The 14,999-nt window shown below is 38.8% G+C and overlaps 1 long non-coding RNA gene across 1 annotated transcript; it reads left to right on the top strand.

Annotated features, from left to right (window-relative positions):
* The first annotated feature begins 13,101 nt into the window (after positions 1–13,101).
* On the top strand, positions 13,102–14,399 carry LOC120514875. The gene is made up of 2 exons (XR_005630531.1): positions 13,102–13,783; positions 13,973–14,399. It is a non-coding gene; the product is annotated as an uncharacterized LOC120514875 (long non-coding RNA).
* Positions 14,400–14,999: the final 600 nt, after the last annotated feature.

Here is a 14,999-nt window from a genome sequence, read left to right as displayed (position 1 = left end):
TTTCTGGTATTTTATAATGTCGGTCATGTAACTCGAATGCGGAAAACTCACGCTATTGATTGAAGAGATTATGATATACTAACGCCCACCCATCTGAGAGAGTAACACGGCCTTTTTTCTATGTGGATGCGGCAATGCGCTGTATCAGCGTGTGCTCCTAACCTCCCTCTCTCTCTCTTTCTCTCTATTGTGCATACGTGACCACACAGTAATACCCAAACTATTCCGAAGCGACGTTTGCACTGTTTTGTGTTTTCTGTATCTCACACCCTCATACACCTTTATCGTAAGAACATCCCTTATGTACGATGGAGCGTTCGATCAGAAGAAAATAAGTTGGCTTTAAATTAAATGTCATTGAAGTAGCGCGTGAAGTTGTTAACTGTGCTGCTGTGCTGCTTCAATACGTTTGAGAAACTGATTTGAGATTGGAGGAGGCAAGAAGATATAAAACAAAAAACAAACAATTTAAATGTCGAATTTTTGAATGGGTGTTTAAGCATGTATATGCTTTCTGTAGGCCTATATGTAACAGAGAAATTATTACCAAGTAGGGTGTATTCTACCTGAAATTGTGAAGTGTGTTTTCTCCCCTACAGTTTTTAGCTGTTGTAGTGTAATACCATTTTTACTACACAACTCTGTCTACTTCAAGTGTACAGAACAAAACCTGACTATCATCTCCAAGGACCCAGAAAGGAACAAAGGCATTCAAGAGACCCAAAAAGAGACAATGTTTCTTTAAAGAAGTCATATGGGCCATAAACATGGGAAGATATCCATTTTGAAAACAAATGTGGATTAACAGTTTTACCTATTAACTCAGTAACGTTGACCATTGATGTGTTCATTGATATGAGCAGTGCTGATGAATGAGATGGCACTGTAGTAATTCAAGTCTGAATACTGGCTGAGAGCAGTATACAGTCGTTGCCAAATGTTTTGAGAATCATCCAAGTGTTGATTTTCACAAAGTTTGCTGTTTCAGTGTTTTTGGATCTTTTTGTCAGAGGTTCCTGTGGTAGACTAAAGTAGAATTGCAAACATTTCATAAGTTTCAAAGACTTTTATGGAAAAGTCCATGAAGTTTATGCAAAGAGTCCATATTTGCAGTGTTGGCCCTTCTTTTTTTTCAAGACCTCTTAATTCACCCTGGCAGGCTGTCAATCAACTTCTGGGCCTAATCCTGATTGATGGCAACTGCCCACAAACTTTGTGAAAATGAAAATTTGTGTCATTCCCAAAACTTTTGGCCTCAACTGTACATGCAGAGGTGTAGGCTGTAGACTACTATGAAACAGACTCAAAAGTAATTATTAAGGAATGAAGTGCTTTTAATATAAAAAAACAAGATTCTCTCTTTAATCAGGCAGAAATTGTATGAGTAGAGTAGTTTGTATTAAATTATATTTTGCTTTAGAAATCAGAATTTCTAAATCTTTGCAATCCTGTATTCTTGTATGGGTCTGCGACATTGTCTGCCTCAATTTATAAAGTTTTAAAGTATCTGCTTTAGCTCATAGGCTGTTGTGTATCCATGTAATGCTAGCATTCCAGGCCAGCGCTGCACCCCAAGCTGCTGAGATGAAATCTGTGACTCTTGAAATAACAAAGAAGGCACAAACAATGGAAAGACTTCCTATTGCAGATGTTTTTAGATCATTTCCCACTGGATGAGTTTTGCAAAGAGACTCCAGCCGCTTGCAGTCCTTGATAAAGTGTGTGAAGGCCCATAGAGTAATTTAGCTTGAAAACTCGTGCACAATATACCAAATGTACTGTTTGTTTTATTATTTTGTGGTTAATAATTGTTCTTCTTTAAATTGAAATGAGGGAAGGAGCAAAGCAGGCCTTTGCAAGGGGCCTGAGTACATATTTATAATCTACCACCCACGGTACCTGTCAAAGACAAGTAATAGAATCATTAAAAAATGTCTGCTATCTTTTGCACTATGTGTACCTTCAGTATCTTTCATCTGTATTCACTTATGTGTGAATGTCTCTTCATCAGCGGCCCGTCTCTCAAACATGTTCCTGCAAAGTCTCCGTCTCAGACTTTGTTATTATTTTTGAGGTTACTTTCTCACTGATTTTCTCTCAGTGTGCACTTTAACTCTTTCTTGTGAGACTCACACTTACACTTTTGCTTTTGTCGCATCACCAAAGTGAAAATGACCAATCAGTCCAAAGACAAACTGACCTATCAGATTGCTCTGAGAGACTATTCACGCTAACCTTAGTGTTTTATTTTATAGTAGATAGTTTACCATATTTCAAAGTATAAATTATGTATTGACAGAGTGCACTGTAATTCTGACAAAAAAACAGTACAAGGAGTCCATTAAAATGGGAAGCAAGAAAACCCAAGCATATTGTTTAAAAAGCAATTTGACAACCACACCTTTCTTACACTTTGCATGTTTTACATATGCAAAGTATGTTTGGTTTGAATTTGCTTGGGGCAGCACATATCACATAGTTGTTGTTTTTTTTTAGCTCCTTTGTATTTAACAAGCTGCTACATGTAAAAGATTCAAATTCCAGGGGGATGTGAAGCAGATGTTAGACATGTGTGCTGCAGCCTTGACACGCTGCTCTAATCCTCCTTGAACACTAGTATTAGTAAGTCATACTGGCTTAAGTGGTCGTAAACTTTCAAATTTCACAAAATTCGAAACAGCGCAGGACCTGAATTGAAAGACGTCTTGAACAAACACAATCTTGGATGGCAAGTACACTGTTGGACATTGCAGCAGCCTAATAAGTATAATTTTTTGAGGCATGTACTAGCAGCAATGCAAACAATTAAGAATAAAATAACAAGTATTTATAAAATGCATCTTAGTAAATACATTTAAAAGAGAAAAGTGCTTGCTGCTATAGGACAATCATCTTCCTGCTTTGCTTCTCTGTCTTTAATAGCTTTAAAATATATTGTATTTTTATATATGTTTATTTGTAACTCTATTTATCTTTTCTTTTTAATAAATATTATGCTTTATCTATAATTCATGGTGTTCATTTGTCCACAAATAAAAATAATGTTTGGCATGAAGAAGAGAAAAAGACAAGAAAACTTATTTGGAGTATTTCTTAGCATAAGCGTGTTTGTGTGTGTTTGTTTTATTTTTAAACACTCATCTAAAGCAAAGTGAGAAGAAACTATTTTGAAACTGGCAGCTTTTCCACAAACTAAAACTTAACTTGTATAAAGTGCCAATGAAATATTCAATAGATAGATAGATAGTTTCCTGACACATTTCTATCTATCTATCTATCTATCTATCTATCTATCTATCTATCTATCTATCTATCTATCTATCTATCTATCAATCTATCTATCTATCTATCTATCTATCTATCTATCTATCTATCTATCTATTATATAGTGTCTTTCCTTCCTATCTATCTATTGTGACAGATAAGGGGCGCTGTCGCTCCCTTGAAGCCTTGTCCAATACGTCAGACATCAGATAAAAGTCCAAAAGTTGACTTTATTTTCACAGTACAGTGCACAAAGCACCCTCTCCTCCACAATACTCATTCAATAAACTAATACAATAATCAATAATCACAATCCACCACTCCCAGACGTGTTGCCCTCTTACCACCCAGCTCAGCTCAACGCTCTGGTGTCTCAGTCTTTTATAGTCCTTGACCCGGAAGTGCTTCTGAACCCTCAGTCCATGTGACTTCTTAACATTTCCGGGTCAGATCAAAACTCTTCTTTTTCTTCACCCCGGAAGCACGTCATTCCCCTTGTCCATGTGACTCGGACATACTTCCGGGGTGTAGGGCAAATAATATTTTTTGCTCCTCCCTGCAGCTCCATCTAGCTGCCCCTGTGGTACCCAGCAGAGCTGTGGATGAAAACTCCATTTTCCAGGATTCCCTTTTGGTCTTCGGAGCACCTCCATGCTGTAGGGAGGGCTCCATCTGACGGCCTGGGGTATTGGCCAGGATGACAAGCCGGCCATAGACCACACTATCTATCTATCTATCTATCTATCTATCTATCATATAGTGCATTTCATCTATCTATCAATCTATCTATCTATTATTAGTGCCTTTCTATCTATCTATCTATCTATCTATCTATCTATCTATCTATCTATCTATCTATCTATCTATCTATCTATCTACAAGATTAGCTAAAAGAAACAATGAAAAAATATGTACACATAACAAAACTACAGTCATGCCAAACCCTACAAAAAAGATATACTCAAAATAATAATATTTAACCTCTTACAGTGTAAAAGGCCAGCATAAAGAGTCTTCAATGATGACCTAATTACTAGTAACTACTGTCAAGGCAGACCTAATATAAAAACATTAGCTTTTCCAAAGAGAGGGAGAGGCCACCATCAAAGCCCAGTCCCCTCTTTGCTTCAGGCTCAGCCTTGGCACCACTAAGAGCAGGAGGCTAGTAGGCTGCAGTGCTGTCATTGACATGTAAACATTTAAAAATAAGTAACAGGATTTTTAAATCAGTTTTGTAGCAGACCAGAAGTAATTGGAGTGGGGTCGATATTAGTAAGATGTGGCCATGCTTGTGAGAGCCTGTCAGTAGGTGAGGCAGCAGCATTCTTGACTAGCTGCAGGAGTCGTAATGATGCCTGATCAATACTTATGTACAGAGAGTTGCTATATGTCACAAACACATAAGAGCTGGCACTGGCTAATCACTGTCAAAACCCTAACCATCCCTTACATTGTGGCATGGCATGAACAGGTTAGTGAGTTTTAAAGAATGATGCTTGCTGCTTACTGCATGGAAGGTGAGAGATCAGGACAATTACTCCATTACTGAAAATATAAATATAATCACAACTCCAATCATGAGTACTTCTATTGAAGGACTAGCATAATGCAATGCAAGAATGAATAACCAAACACACAGTCCTCTTATCATAGACACACAGCACAATAAGGTTCAACTGTTCATCAGTTCTGTTTCTAATGTTGGCCCATTTGACTTCCTCAACTTGCCACAGATTGTGCTCCCTAGCAAGGCATCAGGGGACATACCAGCTGGACTGCCTAATCCAGAACCGCTGCTCCAACACCGTGATGACTTGACAAATCCCTTCTTGTTGTCTATTGGTTGCATTTGGGCATTACTAGGATGAAAGGAAACTCTTCAATAACAGACTGTGGTGGAAGGAATTCCACTAATGTGTCAGGATGAGGCTAAAACTAGTCAATCGCTGCAAATGAGTTGCGAACTGCTGTCTTTAATAACAGCATAGTGTGAGTCATTTATCTTAACATCCTGTTCCTCCTCCGACACAAAGAACTGTCGGGTAAAGCCCATCAAAGAATGTAATAGATGGGGGGTGTTATGAGTGCTTGAGCACCAGGGTCTGATATGGCTACACCCATGGAAGTGTTTGTACCTTTCTGGCCTTGTACCTGGACAGTCATCCTTTGCCGTATAACATTTCTCTGCCACCACCTTGGACTGGACCTCCTGAAGCTGACTTCATCAACATTGATGAATTTATGTGGAATCATATACAGTAGAAGTCTATTATCACCTATTTTCAAAATACAATCATCACAGCAGAGAAGGCAAAGTGAAACACATGAAGGAGTGTAGAAAAATAAATAATAGAGCTTATTTGTAAACCTTAAGCTCCCGTACAATATTAATAACTTACTTGTAGATACAGATACCTCATTTCCCTGACCCTGTCACTCCTTCTCTTCAAGGTCACTTTTCCATTCTAGTGTGGTGGCATTTCAACACCAGAAACAATTATCAAGATGCCAGCAGTATGAACATATGAGAAGATGGCATGGTCTGCAATTACATCTCTCTCTACATTTCACACAAACACACTGTACTGATATGCATGCACCATCTAATCAACTGTTGCCGCTTGTCCAGCAACAGATATGTCTGCTTACTCTCAAGCCAGTTGTATGAAGTATATTTGGATTGAGTACAATTACCACACTGCACTGTTGGGAAAAGGAAAACTCCACTGGGTGTCAAGCTTAACTGCATAATGTACAGGAAGAAATGTGCTGTGAGGGGACTTACTGATTTTCTATCAATTTTCATGTACATGGCAAATTAGGTTGCATGATTAGGCCAGCTTCAGACATTGACAGGCCATGATTTAGGACGGGATCGACAGTTGGTGCTCTTATATCATTAGAAAACGGCCTTCATTACAGTCATCTCTCATCTGTCAATATTTTGCTTGCATTTGAACTCTTCCTCATCCTTGTTGGTGTAGCAACAGGTTTACAGTGTTTGTTTAATTTATTGCAAAATGGAGGCACTTTCAGTCAATGTTTTGCTATTGATGTTGGTAGCTGGGGGTGTATGATTTTGTTTTGCTTGACTGGATACTTTTTTTGGTCTACTGATGGCTACAATGCCTTATGTTCTGCATTAATTTCATTAGCAATTGAGAGTGAAGTATATGTAGAGATGGGAAAATTATACTGAATCATCGAAGCTTGTGTCAGGCAACCTGAAGAGTAGTGAGTCAAATCACTGTGTCAAAACACCGCTGTCACGTGACCCGTGACGTTTGAAGCCTCGAACATCATCAGTGATTCACAGTGTGCTTCACTGGTTCAACAGCGTTTTGTCAGTTTGACAGTTTTGGCGCTTAATTAACAGGTAGCCTATATAAAATGTGTCATTTACATTCAACAATGCTGGGGTGTGAGAGATTTGGAGAGCTTTAGTAACAGATGGTGACTAACAGCGGAAAACAGCGTTCAAAAGTTAAATCTCTCTGTTATAAAAAAGAAAATCTTGGGAGGGAGACTTGGGAGAGGAGACGTGATCTTCTCAGAAGACAATTTGAGGTCCCACGAGAGACACTTTAACGTCACGTGTGACAAGGCAGTGAGACAACATTTAAAACAAGTTCACAGACATCTAACCTAGCAGTTGTTTGAATGCTTTTGGCAGACACACTTCATGTGTTCCCAGCTTTTAAAACAATAACAAGCAGGACAGCAGCAAGTCAGCAGATGATCTGACTGCTTCTCCTTAGCGTGCGCTCAGCTGTCCCCCAGATCTATCTATCTATCTATCTATCTATCTATCTATCTATCTATCTATCTATCTATCTATCTATCTATCTATCTATCTATCTATCTATCTATCTATCTATCTAAAATAATGCATATGTAGCAATTCCCATGAACATAATAATCTCTTTAAATTGTATATCTGGTTAACCAAACATAGGGGTGGGCAAGTGAAGTGAGCAGGTGGTGGAGACCCCTAGTAGTATAAATGGACAAGGACCTTAGCAGAATAAAATGAACACAAACTTTTCTGACCTTTTACTGGTTACGTGAGTGCTGCTTCACTGAGAACTTGCCTTGAACTCAGCTAACCACCATGAGGGTTCAAAGCTTTGGATCTTTATCAGCACAAATAGAAAGAAAGCCTCAAAGCTTCATTAGGCTTCATTTACTCAGAACTTAGTATATGTAATGTGAAACGGTTCAATATTGTGCTGGTGCAGGGATTCCGTAACTCAGTGCTGGAGACCCTCTGTCACTACAGATTTTTGTTCCAACCAGATTCATAATCAGTGACAACAACTGACAACAGTGAGTTCATTTAATTAGCTGTTTTTTTATTTTTCTTTTATTCTACATTCAGAAAAGCACAGCAGCATGATCTTTACATTTGTAAGACATTCAGAAATATTTCTATGTTTGCTGTAGATTTAAATGCTGAGCTTTCTTTTATTGATTTCATTATATTTCACCCTTTCTTTGTGCAGTTTGCTACGGATGCCGAGAGAGGACGTTCAATAGCGTTATTTTTTTTTATTATTTCCTCGAGATAATAGACTAATTTTATCGAGATCCCAAGAAAATGAACTTTGTTTTCTCGAGATAACGGAATCATTTTATCAAGATCTCGATAAAACAAAAGATCTTGTTTTCTCAAAATTATGAAATAATTGTATCTAACATTTAATGCTTAGCTTATTGAAGCCACGTCCTGTTTGAATTGGCAGAAGAGCAGAACTGTATTGATCAGCATGTCACATTTTTGTTCAATCAAGGGCTTATGCAGACTGAAATATGTTTATGCCTTAGTTTAGAACAGGGGTCCTCAATCACGGTCCTGGAGGGCCGCAGTGACTGCAGGTTTATGCTCCAAAACAATTGCTTAATAAGAAGCCCTTATTGCTCAAGTGACACTTCTGCTTCACTTTAGTTGTCTCGCTCGTTAAGATTTTGAGACCTTATTGCTTATTTTAGTCTTAAACAGCTGTAGTCTTGGTTTTAATTGCTCCTAATTAGCAATAACATGCAAACAACAAAAAAGACCAGCATTTCTCCATTGAGCTTGTTACCATTTACACCTGTGTGTATTTTTCATGCATTATTTATTTTAATATAATACTTGGAAGGAAAGTGAAGAGAAAAAAAGTGAAGGACTGAGAATTACTCATCCATTTTAGCCTTCAAATCATTAGGATGATATCCTTAGAAAGGGGAAGAAAATCTTGGATACGAGAATTACCTGACATAGCAGCACTAACAAGCCATGAAATGTAATTATTGGCAAGAATTGCTTTCTAATTAAGCCACTGGATTAGAACAAAAACCTGCAGCCACTGCGGCCCTCCAGAGGGCTGTTCCACGAAGCGAGCTAACCTCAAAATCCAGGCTTAATTTCTCCAAATTCGGTTCAGCTTGATGAATATGATTGGACAAGCCATGTGATGTCACAGCACGACATTCTGCGGGGCTGGGATTATTCTGCTGCTGTTCACTCCCTCTTTCGCACACATCGACCCTCCAATATAAAATTATTACAGATTACATGCAGGCGATTCTAATTACTTAGAAAGTATAAAATGACAAGGAGTGCATTGAAGGCTTTTACATGAATAACCATGGCATGCCCATTTATTCATAATCCAGTTGATGAGGGAGCGAGGCTCATTCGTAGAGCTTTAAGGCAACAGGTTCCACAATTACTTTGGCCCAGGATAGATCCGTTGCATTTTGGGATGATTATTTATATGAAGCGCTATAGATTTAGTAGACACAGTATTGCATATTTGTGTCAGTTATTAGAACCTTACATTTCTAAAAACACACGTTGCTCTAAAGCCCTTACGGTTGCACAGTCTTTGTGTGTCGCTTTGCGTTATTTTGCCAGTGGTTCATTTCTGTACAGTGTGGGGGATGCTGAACATTTAAGCAAAGCTACAGTGTGGAAGGTTTGCGTTGCATTAAAGTCCTTTTTAAATATATTCATTACCTTTCCTGGCCACCGAGGAATTCTTGCCATTAAGGAAACTTTCTTTGGAATTAATGGTGCTTAATCTTTAAACATCTACTCATTTACAGCACATAAATCATTACCTGATAAGTAACTGAATTTAATTTGTCAGGCTTTCCTAACGTCATTGGAGCCATTGACTGTACACACGTGAGGATAAAGGCTCCAGCAGGTCCAACAGAGCCTGATTACATAAACCGCAAATCATATCACAGTATTAATGTACAGGTAAGTACTGATAATATCTCACATTTATATACAAGAGGTGAAAGTGTAGTCGTCCAACATTAGCAATGTATGTCATTACCATTTCCTAAAATGTTTCAGATGGTATGCACTGCTGAACATCTAATTTCAAACATTGTGGCAAAATGGCCAGGATCAGTACATGATGCCAGAATTTTTCGTGAGTCTTCACTGGCTCAAAGCCTCAGACAAGGCAAGTCAACTAAAATTCACAAATATACTATAGTTTATTATACTACAGTCTAATGTGTCTACTTTCCATTATAGGAATTTTTCCTGGTGTGCTGCTTGGTGACAGAGGATACCCATGTCTACCGTTTCTTCTCACACCATATACAGATCCTGCAACACAAGCAGAAAGACATTTCAACCATGCCCATTGTAAGACAAGGGCACGCATTGAAATGACATTTGGACAGTTAAAATCCAGGTTTAACTGTCTGTGGCATCTGTGAGTTACACCAGACAGAGCGTGGGACATTGTAGTAGCCTGTGTGGTTTTGCATAATGTGGCAATACTGCAGCAGGAGCGTATGCCAATAATGACGCATTCTTCACTTGCTGCCAGGACCTTTTCGTTCCACTCATGTTGCTCCTGAAACCAAGCATTATTAATAATTATATTAATAATTACAATTATATATCACTTTTTATCCAAGATGAACCCATATAATTAACATGCTGTCCTGTTTATCAATGTGTTAAAATAACCTTAAAGTACCTTACAACTGGTAACAAAATGCATATGTAAAAGGAAATTTTAATGACTATACATTTTGAAGGCTTGAAACTGTTCTCATTTAGTTGTTAAATAGTTTGACATCCTTAACACAAAAGTTACTAAAATCATGTTCTTACGCATTTAACTTGTCAGCTATTTTCTGCCATGCAGCCTCACGAGCTTTGATAATACAGCTCGTGTTCCCCTTTCTAGTTATTATAGCTTTGTAGTCCTCATAGGCTTGTAATAATAATTCTTGCTCCGAAAAAAAACGCAGCTCTTTCCTTAGTTTCCATTCTTACTTATCCAGCATCGATTAACAAGGCTGCCTTTTATATCGCGTGGACGCCAAGCACGAGCCTCGCTTATCAAGCTTGGCTTGAATTAGCGGAGATTAAATACACCTGAATTTTGTTGGTGGAACTCAATGAGCCTGAAGTGAACTGTTAGGCTAACTCAAGCGAGGCTATTACAAATAATCCTCGATTTTATAAGCTCGCTTCGTGGAACAGCCCTCTGGACTGTGACTGAGGAACCCTGGTTTAGAAAATAATAACATTAGTTTCCGTCTTTTAAGAAGATGGTTAGTAAGGCTTCAGCTTTATAGGCGTCGCAATCTAAACGAGCCTGACGCCAGGAGCAAAGGTTAAGTTTTGTTTTCTCGAGATCGCGATGAAATTATTCTGTTATCTCAAGAAAACTAATTTTCATTTTCTCAACATCTCGATAAAATTAGTCTGTAATCTCGAGGAGACAATTTAAAAAAATATCGATATTGCATGTCCTCTCTCTGCTTCAGTTGTTTGCTCCCTTTATTGTATCTTATTAGTAATAATTAAAAACGAGCAGAGCTGACATCCAGACAAACAACACTGAATTATCAAAGGCCATGTTAGCGTCAGACCCACTAATCAATAAATAATGGATTAATTAGACAAGTAGAACACCTGGAAAAGTAGAATGAAAATCAAGATGAAAATATTGTTTAAAAGAACCAATATACAGTATATATATATATGTATCCCATTATTAATAATTTTATTTTTTACCAAACTTAGTTTACTAATTTCTATATAGTTCCCAAAACACATTATAATCTGCAGATAAAGGAGGTGTGAGGTTAGTTAAGTGTAAAGTTAACAATACTGAGTAAATGTTTATTTACTCTGTGCAGCACTAGGGTGTTGTCCAGTGTTAGCCATTGTGAATGTAGTGAGAATTCAAGCACAATGACGTCTTTTATTGGCTAACTGAGCAGATTACAATATGCAAAGCTTTCGAGGCAACTCAGGCCCCTTCTTCAGGCCTGTGCATAATGGATAGGGTCCTTTATTCATAAACAGTGTCTTTCCATAATGTTTGGGACAAAGACGCACCAGCTCCAAATCCCACCCGCCACCACCCCAACACACCTTCGGGTATGTCAGCTTGTCTAGGTCAGGTATTGGGCTAATTTTTTGGGGGGAAAATTAGTTTTTTTAAAGCTCTCCTGGGCTATATTTTTTAAGAATCTAGCCATCTTGGCTTGCAGTCAGTAGCAATTAGCTGAGGTGAAAACATCAAAATGTTCAAGCTAGTGTAACTACTGTCGAGATAAAATTGTTACGGTACAGTAAATTCTGTGGCACTGAATATTTTTTTGTTTTAAGATAGACAATTTTGCAAATTTGCTAATACTTTTCAATGGGTGACTTTTTAATTTTAAAACTGTGTACATGTCTATATTCTTGAAATATCCATCCATCCATTATCCAGCCCGCTAGATCCTAACTACAGTGTTACGGGGGTCTGCTGGAGCCAATCCCAGCCAACAAGTCAGGAAACAAACCCCGGGCAGGGCACCAGCCCACCACAGGGCACACACACACACCAAGCACACACTAAGGACAAGTTAGGATCTCCAATGCACCTAACCTACATGTCTTTGGACTGTGGGAGGAAACCCATGCAGACATGGGGAGAAAATGCAAACTCCACGCAGCGAGGATCTGGGAAGCAAACTCAGGCCTCCTACCTGCGATGCAGCAGCGATACCCCCTGTGCCACCGTGCCGCCCATTCTTGAGATAACTCAGATTAAATTTATTTGAAAAGAAAACATGCTACCTCTCAGCAAAACTGGTCGAGGGGGTGAGATGTTTCATGCAGGCAGACATAGACAGGATTTCACAATATGTGCTTTGTGAGAAAGATGTCTCACAAAAGAACAGATGGCAGCCGGACAGAGTCGGTCAATCCATTTTACGATGTTACCTGAAGGAAAGTTAAGGGGGGGGCGCTGGGACATGAGCAGTGGCGTGTATGTAACTCAAGTGGTGCTCGCTACAGAAAGTCCGCGTTATGGACACCTATGGGCACTGTTTTGGTAAACTAAAGAGGCACGTGCTACAGACACCCCTGCTCCCAGACCCCTTATAACTGACAGATGTGCCATTTATGTAACTAAAGCAATTTGCCTTACAGGAAAAGTTGGAACTTTTCGATGCCAGCAAGAAGAAAACATGGCATCGAGTTCAGCATTCCACAGTCAGCGTTGTCAACTTTATACAAAGAAAGACTCCGCTGTGTTCCTAAGCTCGTTAGTAGGAGCAGAGAGAAAGAAGAAAAGGTTGTGTTCTGAACTGTATTTAATGTCTGTGACTCTGCTGTACCAGTGGGAAAAGGATGAAGGCATTTCCCACAGGAAGAACAAAGGAAAATAAAAAACAGTGTGTGCTTGCACTGGTGTCTGTTTTGTGTTTGGGCGGCAGGAACACCCCGGTATTCCACAATATATAAGATAAAAAATTGTGAAAAAATGGGTTATTAAATAAATTATTATTCTTTATTTCTTAATTATTATGAAAAGTCATTGAAGGTATTTGGTAGTCTATTGGAGCCTACCAGCTATATCCAATAAAGTACAACTGAAGCCTGCAATACCTGTGACAGCAAAGGATTAACCAATAGGAAAAAGCTCAACCCATTGAACTTGATTGACAAGTGACAAAACCAACAGGGAAAGAGGCACTGGGAAATAAATTGTGCTGGCGTTAAAAACACCATTTGGAAATATCAGGCGGTCATTCTCTAACCCAATTAGTACTGAAAAGGCTCGCTGGAGCCGATCCCAGCTAGCGTAATTCGCAAAAGGCAAGAGACCAGGGGGGTATTCCAGAAAGCTTGGTTAACTTACCATTTGGTAAATCATAACCTCTGGGTTGATTTACCCCAAACCCGCATACCATGAGTATGTCGGTTCCAAAACACCTGAGAAGAGTAAGTTCAATCAACCTCCTACTGGTTACCCAGAGTTAATGCGCGTGCACCGTGCATACATAAAGACGTTTTCAATGGATCGCCGATTTCACGAGTCCAAATGGAAGATCAAGGAGAAAAAAAGCGAGCGGCATATTTCACAGAGGTGGAGTTGGAGGTGTTAATGCAGGCGTTTGAAGAATTTAAGCCTATCATAATGAAAAAAAATAATACGGCTGCATCGGCTAAAGAAAGAGAGTTGGCTTGGCAAAAAATAACGGACAGAGTAAATGCGTGAGTGTATTAAATTGCAAAATTGACATCGCCTCCCTTTTATTATACTGTAAAATAATGAAACACCCCTTCCGCACCCTTTTCACTGTTAAATCACTTTGAATGCATTCACATTTCCTGCCATTCATTTCTTTAGGTTAAAATAACAATGTGTATTGACTAGGAATATATGGTTTCTTATTTAATAAGGTGTAATCCGTCTGGATGCAGAAGAACTTTGAGGCAAGTCAAAATGAAACATAAAAACATACTGCAAAAAGGTAATAGTTGATTACACGATCACTGAACTATTGATTAAACACGATTTAGTATATTCTGTCTGTCATGTAGCTAATAGAAAGCAAGCTGAAGCCCGTCTAACTGGCGGGGGCCCACCACCACCTCCCCTCACCCCATCTGAGGAGCTGGCTCTGTCCCTTAATAAAGGGCGACCAGTGGTTGCTGGCATTCCAGGGGGCACTTCGTCACACACACCATGCACCACAAGTAGCATGGTGAAATGTAAGTTTACCACAATGATTTGTTTTCATTATATGACTTAATAAATTACTATCTCTGTCACTTAAAGGCTTCTTCAACATGCTTAATGTTTTTATGCAGGCTGACTTTATTGAACTTTATTGAACACAAAATCCAGTTCTTACCTGCACATTGATACTATGAATAGATTTCCTATTAACATAGTCTCCCTCATTCATTGAAGGAGCTTTAATAGGAATGTGGGTGCCGTCAATGCACCCAATTACATTTGGAAACCCTGAAATAGAAAGTCATATAGGGAAGTATCAAGTGTGTGTGCAGGATGAATACATCTATAGATATAAATAGTATGACTACATATTAAATATGCGTCATGAATTTTACTACAAAGGACAAACCTGCCACTCTGTGGAATTCCTCTTTAATTACACGCAGAGGTTTATGGCCAGGGAACTGTACAAACGTGTGTAAGAAGTGTTTCAGTGCCAGACATACTGTGCGAACGGCTCTACACACAGTTGCCTTTCCCACATGCTCTGCATCGCCCACACAAAAAATGCCCTGAGGCAAAAACTGAAGTGCTATGCACAGAATGTTTTCTGTGCTAAGCGCAGACCCGCGGTTTGTGACATGTGCAATATGCGGTGCCAAGAGATGGGTCAAGTAGATTAACGATTCTTTTGAAAACCGATAACGCTCTTTTAAAAAATCATTTGGAAATGAAAAGACATCGATT

This window comes from Polypterus senegalus, chromosome 1 (genome assembly GCF_016835505.1).
Source record: "Polypterus senegalus isolate Bchr_013 chromosome 1, ASM1683550v1, whole genome shotgun sequence".
Classification (NCBI taxonomy): domain Eukaryota; kingdom Metazoa; phylum Chordata; class Cladistia; order Polypteriformes; family Polypteridae; genus Polypterus; species Polypterus senegalus.
This window is presented reverse-complemented; position numbering and strand designations above follow the sequence as displayed.